This window comes from Cicer arietinum, chromosome 1, assembly GCF_000331145.2.
Source record: "Cicer arietinum cultivar CDC Frontier isolate Library 1 chromosome 1, Cicar.CDCFrontier_v2.0, whole genome shotgun sequence".
Taxonomy (NCBI): Eukaryota; Viridiplantae; Streptophyta; class Magnoliopsida; order Fabales; family Fabaceae; genus Cicer; species Cicer arietinum.
In genome coordinates this window covers 37,490,192-37,499,950 of record NC_021160.2, presented here as the reverse complement: position 1 = coordinate 37,499,950, position 9,759 = coordinate 37,490,192, and positions in this window count along the sequence as shown.

Genomic DNA, 9,759 nt, shown 5'->3' with positions numbered 1-9,759 from the left:
AAAGGCCTCCTTAACTTATTTTTAAAAGCCTATTACAACGCTCTTTAAAATAGCGCTGTAAAATACTTCCTTAACTTATTTTTTAAAAGCCTATTACAACGCTCTTTGAAATAGCGTTGTAAAAGGTCTCCTTAACTTATTTTTTAAAAGCCTATTACAGCGCTCTTTAAAAGAGCGCTGTAAAATACCTCTTTATCTTATTTTTTAAAAGCCTATTACAGCACTCTTTGAAAGAGCGCTGTAAAAGACTTCCTTAACTTATGTTTTAAAAGTCTATTGTAGTGCTCTTGAAAGAGCGCTCTAAAAGACCTTCTTAACTTATTTTTTAAAAGCCTACAACAGCGCTTTTTCTACAGCGCTTGTCAAAAAAGTGTTGTTGTATCCTCCGTTATTTTTAAAAAAATTCTACAACAGCGCTTGTATTTAATAAGCGCTGTAAAAGATGCACTGTAAAATGTCATTTTTGGCGTAGTGAATTAAATTAGCTTTATTGAAATTTTTTGTTTTCTACAACTCTTCCATTTCTAGTTTGCTATCTACTAGTACTATCTCGATGATGTCTGCAATCATATATCATTGAAATAACAAGAAATGCTTTAGTTAAGGTACATGTAGGAATAAACATTTGTTCGGCTTCTTACGAATTTTTCCATTGGTATGGGTGACACTGTTATAACTTTGTACAGGTTCATGCAAAATTTATTTATTGGTATGTGTGATTTATATTCGAATCATGCATAGAGTTTTGTATTGGCGTTCATACTAACTGCATTTTCATTGTTGGTATTAATTGATATATGTGAAAGTTTTACCTTGTTGATGTCTATATGTATGTGAGTATTTTCTTAAAATTATAATGTTTCACTTTATGAATAAACTGACTTGATTTTTCTTAGTTGTATTTTTGGCATTTGATGAAAAGGTAATTGGTGCTCCCTGTGCTGTGATATTTATTTGATTATTTAATTTTGTTGAAAAAATATATAATATTTTTAAAATTAAGATTTTATGTATGTGTGTTTGTAATAATGATCGTATCCATTTTCTTCTGATTCCATTTTGTGGCGCTTTGATAGTTGTCTTTTTACCTTTTGTGTAACTTTGAGAAAAAAATGTTTGACCATTTCTATAGTGAATTGATATTCTTAACTTGATTCATATTATTTTGAAATGACCCTTATATAATATTTTAGGTACTGTCGAGTTGGATTAAATTTAAGAATAATCTTATTGTTATGTTGTTTGTTTTTGTGACATTACAGAGAAATAATATCATGATAGTGTAGTTGCTCTAAGTATTTTCTAATATCTCGTGACCTTCTAATTCATTTATTTTCAACTTACAACTATACTTTCATTTTGAGCATATGTAGTTTTTTTAGTTTTTTTGCGAAATAAGCTTCACGAATTTCGTTATTTTATTTTCGTGAAATCTAATTGAAATTATTTAACTTGACGCATTGATAATATTTCTAAAGTAAATAGAGATTAAAGGTTATAATTTAATAGTTAATGTTTTAGCTGTTAAAAAATAAATTTTTTTTTACCTATTTTGTCGTGTAGTATTCGTTGTAAAAACAATTCTCATTTTTTAAAAGAATTGACGTTGTTTAGCTAACACCTTGGATAAAAATCTGGGGTTTTTTTTTTCAATACCCTCTTTTTGAAAAAAAAACACCAAAATACCCCAATTTGAAAAAAATATACCAAAATGCCCCATTTTTTTTTTCTTTACTTACAAGTTTTCATTTGGAATGGCGACTTCCTTAAGGAAGCCCGAGTTTCAAATGGCGACTTCCCACTTGATTTTTAAAAAAAGAGGCATTTTTATATATTTTTTTTAAATGGAATATTTTGGTGTTTTTTTTTCAAAAAGAGGGTATTAAAAAAAACAGACCCAAAATTTGGTGCATTAGACTCATTGCTGCCAAGTAGTGAAGTTCATAGGCTCACAGATCATGCTAGTGAATCCCAAGACATTACCTTCTCGGTTAGAGATCATATGTTTCTGTTTCTATTAATTTTAATAGCAACCTAGACTTAATTTCATCCAATGTTAAGTTCGAAATAATCAACCTAACCTTACCCTATGTCGATACTCAACCCTAACCTGAAATACTAACTGCTGTATCTGAAACTGAAACTCAACCCCCTCTAACACTAAACAAACATATAAAACCACAAACACCCCCCACCTTTGAGCAACCCAAGGAAAAGCCTATCAATGTCTCTTCTTGCATCTAACTCATACTCTTTTGAGACCTCGAATGATACATTTCTTAATAAACCTCAAGAAGAGTTAGACATTGCTCGCTATGTAGAAAATCCTTACCCCTTATACTTTGAACTCCCAAACCAAACTGAGCTAAACTTAGCTAATACAACACCTCCAGCCACCCCAAACAATCTAAACCAAACATCACCCTCACTTGCCACTATTAGGGTTTACATGATTAGGAACATGAACTCAAGCAACTTTGATCATAATGAAGTATGTGCTAAATGGGACAATTGTCTCTCTCTCATAGTTAACTAGAAAAGGGAAAACAATTGGTTCATCAAAACTCTATTGCTATTCAAAATATTGTATAGATCATTTACCTTTGGGTTATGCACTTCAAGAAGGCACAAGAAACTCAAACCACGAGGACTCTAACTGCAATAATAGAAGGAATAACTTGTGTAGTTGCCTCTCTATTTAGACCTGATCATTTGGAAATTCCAGTGGTTGTTTCACCAACACCGTTGCAAGTCCCTTTGGTCATTAGTTAGTTTGAGACACCTCCCTTGGAAGTCCTTACAATTAATGTTTCTTTAGAACCCAATTCCTCTACCAAATCTGATGTCCCACTAGCTACTCCCTCTGTACTATTTTGAAGAGAGAGAAACTGAATTGTTGTCGCTCATAGGTTAAGTATGAGTAATAAAAATGTAGCTTAAGACAACAACTCGAGTCGTCGCGCGAGGACTTTTGATAATATTAACCGAATTCAGAATCAATAAAAAAAAATAAAGAAGGGCGTTTATAATTTTAGGTTCGAAACAATTTGAGGAACAAATTACGATCACGTATGTTGGAACGACTAATCCACTAGTTCGAGAATTTCATACCTATCACAAATTCTATCAGCGGGTTTGATTTCTAATTGAGATTTCATTCATGTTTGACTATATAATTGATCAAGCAAGCTTAAAACAATCTTATGTGAATTATGTTTCATTGACTGTATTAAGCATCACATTAATCGATGTATTATAGTTAACAATCAAGTGTGAAAACCTACAGTTAATTAATTTAGAAACCGAATTTTGTCAAACCAAATTATCAAATCTATTGACATTTGAATTAAGCAATAAGAAAACAATATAATCAAGAAAAGGAATAAAATCATCAACATTATTAAAATTATAAAATAAACCTCAAGGTCTTGATGAAATCCTGAACCAGTGGATTTATCCTTGAATTTAGCCTTCCATCAGAAATCTGCCAAGGAAGGTTATTGTTCTATTTATTTCCAAATAAGAAAAATCTCTATTGTATACGAGTATTTGAGCCCCCAAAAAAACCAAGCCTGACTTACTAAAAAACAAAACAAAATATATAGTACTTGTGTTGGGCTCTTAAAGCTCCAGAGAGAAAAACAAGTGGCCCGATACTAAATATTATTATGAAAGCCCAGGTCATGTAACCAGCATTTTTGTCCAAGTAAAGTTCATATGTGAGCTTTTTCTCCAACATAAAAGTTGTAACTCTAACTCTTAGCTTTTCAGGACCTACTCACACACGTCAATCCGATATCTAGAACTCAAGTTATGGTCTACAGAGCGAGCTAAGATCAATATGCAAATAATTACATTAGAACTCAATTATGACTCAAAGCTAGAAAGATGGTAAAAAAACTAATACTATGCTAAAAAGGGCTTTCAAAATGTCACATTACAAAGCTAGAAACATGTGCATAAATGCATTGATAAAAAAACACAAGAAAAGAGGTTTAAATTGTGTTTTTAAGGTTTTAAAACTTTTGATAAAACAGATGATAACATAAAAGCGTGATAAAACAAAATTAAAGAAAGAGATAAAGAAAGGAAACACAAGTCAAATTATCTTAGTTCACCTTCAACACGGTAGCTATGGCCACTATTCAATTTGATTGCATTCATGACCTGCATCTATCCCTAAACTAAAAATTCATGAATTTCTCATCTCAAGCATTCGTAAATTCCACTTCCGTTTCAAAATACGATTCGTAGAACATTTCAATGTTGATCAAGCAATAAAAAACATTAAGCAAAGATATGAGAAAAATAATTCAATAAACACATTCATATAACTAGAAATCAAATCAGAAAAATAAGAGTTTCATCTTGTTAGACTCATCCCTAAAAAATAGAGTTTAGTACTCATGACAGAGATAGAAAAGATAGAGATTAAAGAAGAATAACAAGAAGGATTCATGAATGATTCTTGATAAAACTCCTCCAATGGTGTTAAGAACAATCGTCTATGAGTTTCTCTGCTAAGAACTTCCCAATAGTCAAAAAGATCCTAGAAAGTGAAGAAAAAAAATGCATTTTAATGTTTGATCTTGTGTGCCACGCGCCCCAGGCGCAGCTGTTGCGCTTCAAGCGCAAATTGACAAAGTCTCCAGCATGGAAATGCGTCACATGCGCAGCTGTTGCGCTTCATGCGCACAACTTCTTTTGTTTGACGTTTTTTTGTATTTTTCCCCTCTTGAGTCTGAATTGGGTCCCGATGTCGTCATGAAAGTTGTAGCTACAGATTTTACATTTTACTTTTACTTGGTGGGACTCCAATTTGACATCTACAAGTCAAGATATGACAAAAATACTCCACATAGGTCATGTTGATTTCTCGCTAAAATTCAGCACTGCACTAAAACAAAAAGCAACATAAAATTACGAAAAAAATCCCAACTTAATCAAGGGAATAAAAACACAAACATTTTATTAACTCAAAGAATTAAAAATCAACAAAATATATCAAATAACTCCTTAAATTAACTAATGATTAAAGATAAATAAGATTAAAAATAATGAAAAATATGTATATGATGAAGAGTAATCAATCCACAAGCACAAATGAGTGAGGGTTGTAACACACCAAATTTTATAATAAACTATTTTATTAATTAAATAGGATTTTAAATAATTAATTTGATGTTAAAATTATTTTATAATATATGTTGACAGATTTTGGGATTAATTTTCGTTACATAGGTGCTTCCTATGATGTGCTAGTTATATAAATATTAGATTAAATGTGCGATATAAAAAATAAATATTTTATTTTATTATTTGATATATTTTTAAAAAAATAAAAGTATTTTAGTGTAAAAATTTAAAGAAAAATATTTTATGCAATTTTACGTGTATATATGCGTACCCAATGAATGTAATATTTTTCTGTGAACTTGACTCATGTTAAGTATGTAGTTATATTTCAATTATTTATAACTATTTTTTATTTTTAGTTAATTTTTTTATAAATAATTATCTTGAGATAGAATTGATATTGTGTTTGATTTCCTTTATTTTTATATACTTGTTATGACGTTGTCATTTTATATATATTTATTAAGATTTAGTAATTAATATAAAGTGTTGATGTTATATTTATTTATTTTATAATTTTGATTATTCTCTAATGATTGTAATATTTTAATTTGAGTATTTGGAAAAATAAGTATTATTATAGGGATTATTTTGAATATGAGAGTTTTGGTTATTAATGTATTTTAAAAGATTAATTATTTTATTTTATAAATTATTAGTTTTGAAATATTAATAATATTTTATTAATGAAATTGTGTTTTAAAAAAATAAAATAAAAATAGTAATAGTAAAACTTAAAAGGAGACTAATGGGCTTGACCCACGTGTGTAAAGAATTTAAATTGTAAATAAAATAAAATAGAAGAACAAGGAAGGAACAACCACTAGTAAAACCAACACGAAACCAACAACAAGCCTATTCGGTGATCGACGATAATTATCCCAGAAAACTTTCTCCATTTTCGTCCAAATTTGACTATGTTGTTTCATTTATTTAGCTAGTCAATTAAACATAATTTTTCATATTTTTAACAACCCCGATTTCTTTCTAAAATACATAACTTCTCCGTTTACTGAATTCATTATTTTGCACCGTTTTTCTTCACCGTAAGTCCGATTTGAGTGAAACCAACGCCAAAACGACCGTGTGCAAAGTGACTATATTATTTTCTAATTGGTTTTCTGATTTATGGTAATTTTCCTTGACCAATTTTTTAATTTAGTTTTTTAGAATATCTTCTCATAATTTATTTTTGACGTTTACCCATAAACTGTCGAGTTAGATCAATTGAAGGACAAAGAGTCAAAGAACAAAAAATGTTTGGTCGTGGAATCGTATTCATAGGTGAAAGCATCGAAATAAGGTAAGGGGTGAGAGAGCGTTTGAATTCATGAGTATAATACAATATGAGAGCGTTTGAATTCATGAGTATAATACAATACGGCAGTATCCCTTTGAGTGATAAATTGATTAATGTAAAAATATGGGAATTGTGAGATTAAAATATGGAATAGAAATATTTATAAGGTGTTGATTGATTTAACTTCGTTAAATATGTGGTATTTGATATTATTATGATGTTTGATTTATTTTTATTAAATGTGAGATATTTGATATTATTGTGATATTGGATGTCGAATGAATTTTATGTATATGTTTGATTAGTCGTGTTTATGTGATGTGATAATAAAAAGTGAATTCATTTTGATAAGTTTATGTGATTATGATGATGTATAATTAATAATAATGATGTTATAAATTTGTGATAAGCTTATGTGATGATGTATGATTGATGATAGTGATGCTATAAATTTGTTATGAGTTTATGTGATGAGATATGATTAATGATAGTGATGTTGTGAATTTCTGATGAGAATATTGAAGTAACCCATATTTGGTGAAATAATTGTGATTTCAATTTGTGTTTGAGATGACGGACTTAATGGAGTATCATAGGCCAACGAGGGGATAAAATAAATATTGAGAATTTGCAAAGTGAAAATTATTTTGTCATCATATAGGTTAGGTCTGACAAGCCTAGTGATTCGGGGAAGTACAACTGAATGAGTCTGATCGTGGCGGTCTGCTGGCGAGCCTTAAGGCAAGATTGTTAGACCTTGGAGGTATTCGGGTGAGGAATTCTAGGTGACTTGGAGGTAGCACTCCAAATGTCAAGAGTTACCACCAACACACGTTTACCTTGACTGTCACGTATATGTGTCTCGGGTTGAGTTAAGGGGATCTATGAGGACAGAGCCAATTTGAATTTTCCGTCCATCAGGATGGTGGCATAGTATCAAGCCTCATAACCAAGTACTTCAGAGTTAGAATGGTACCACAATGTGAAGTAGAGTCTAAGCTCATGCATAGCATTGCATTTTATTGTGATTGTTTTGTTGTGATTATTATGTATCGTGTGTGGTGATAATTTCTCTTAGACTATTTGATGTTATAGTGAAATTTGTTGATTTTCCTTGAGTGATTTTGACTTTTTAATGTGATATTATGATTGTTTGTGTGTTCTTCTTACATGTATTATATTGTCATCGCGATTTCGAAACTCACCTCCTTCATTGTTTGTGTTTGACTAGTTTGTCCCCGCGTTTGTAAAATCGCACTTGTTATAGGTTAATGAATCTTGAATTTCAAGTTTATGAGGAACCACACTCTGATAGGTGATACCTGGAATAAGAGTTTAATTTGTATTTTACTTATTTAATTTGAAACGAACTTTTGGATGAAAATCTTAGAAGTACTAGTAAGTTTTTAAATTAAATCAAGCTTATTGAGATTACATTATTTCAACGAAGAAAATATGTTTAAAGCGTTTGATTTTTGAGAAACGTGATATCCTAAAAGAAAAATAAAAGTTTTTCTTTTCTTGGAAACATATTTTTATTTATCTGCTGCAAATTTTATAGAAATATAATATAAATTACTATTATTATTATTTTATATATATATATATATATATATATATATATATATATATATACTATTTTGGGGTTTAGAGTGTCACAAGGGTCAGACGCAAGTGTGGAAGAAGTGGGTTAGGTTTGAATAGTTGTTTGTGTATGTATTTGAGGAAGGTTATTGTGTGAAGGTGACAATGTGAAGGTTAGAAATTTAGTTTTAAAAGGGTGTCAATTTCTTCTATACCTAAGGGCTGCAAAGTTTTCTTCTAAGTTTTTCATAAATATTTCATATGAGGTATTTCTATCCAAGTTAGAGCTAGGGAAAACAGTAAAGTAAAGCTATGTGAGATTGTTTGGTTTGAGAGTTTAAAGGGAAGTGAAAGTTTAGTAGGTTCAGGTTTAGAGGGTGTTGTAGTTGTTTGAGGTTAAGTCATGTCATGTTGAAATATATTGTCGTTATTAGAACTATTCATCTACTTTCATTTTTTTTTTTTTTCTTTATATCACTCTTAAATTTAAGGAGGTGAATAATTTTATTTTCTCCGCTAAAATGAGCCCTTATTTGTCAAAATAATACACAACATTTATCAATAATATTTCATTATATGGTATCATGAGCCTTAGGTTTTTTATCTAGGCAAAAGGGATGAACCATTCATCTTGGCGACAAGCCCCAATTGGCTCCCTTATGAGTAACCCTATTTGCGTTAAAAACCCAACCGACGACACAACAAATAGAAGCATTGGTCACAGTGGCAACCATTGTGATGGAATCGGACTAGACGACAGAGTCGGTGATGGCACAGGCCGTGGTGGCAGTCCAGGAAGGGCTATTTCTTGCGGTGGTAGCTCTGGTGATGGAATCAGACCAGACAGCAGCACCAATGATGGCATGGGCTGCAGTGGCAGTCCAAGAATGGGTACTGGTCGTGATGGCAGCTCTGGTGATGGAATCGGCCTAGGCATAAACTCGAGCAAAAACGGCGGCAACCCTGGGCATAATCACAATTTTGGTGGTACTGGTCAGTGGAACGATGGTTCCTTTCAAATTGGAGGCAACTTTAGAGAGTTTTACAACAACGACTATTATGATGGCTATGGCAACATATACGAAGGTTCTGATGGGTTTGGTATGGGAGGAAACAACCAAAGTAGTTCCTTACAAGTCAATGAGATAAACTGAATGGGAAAAATTACACAGATTGGGCCCAAACAGAGCAACTCATTTTGGATGGCAAAGGAAAATATGGCTTCTTGAATGGTACAATTTCGAAACATGTAGAAACAGATCCAACTTACAAGTTCTGGAAATCTGAAAACTTGTTTATCATTGCTTGGCTAATTAGTTTGATGTAGACAGGAATTGGGAGACTATTCATGTTTATACCTACAACAAAATAAGTATGGGAAGCTGTCAAGGATACTTACTCTGAAATTCATAACTCATCTCAAATTTATAGTATGAAATTGAAATTGTGGAGCCTGAAGCAAGGTTAAATGATGGTAACAATCTACTACTATGAGTTGATGAGCCTATGACAAGAATTGAATTTGTGCTAGGAAGATAATTGGAAGTGTATGGACGATAGTGTTCAGTTCATCAAGAGACAATAAAACGATTATGCTTTCATGCTTCTTCCAAGTCTAAACAAAGAACTTGATGAAGTAAGAGGCATAGTCCTTGGAGAAAGCCCTTTATCATCTCTTCGAGAAACTTTTTTAGAAGTCATAAGAGAAGAGGCAAGTCAAGAAGTGGTGATGGGAAGTC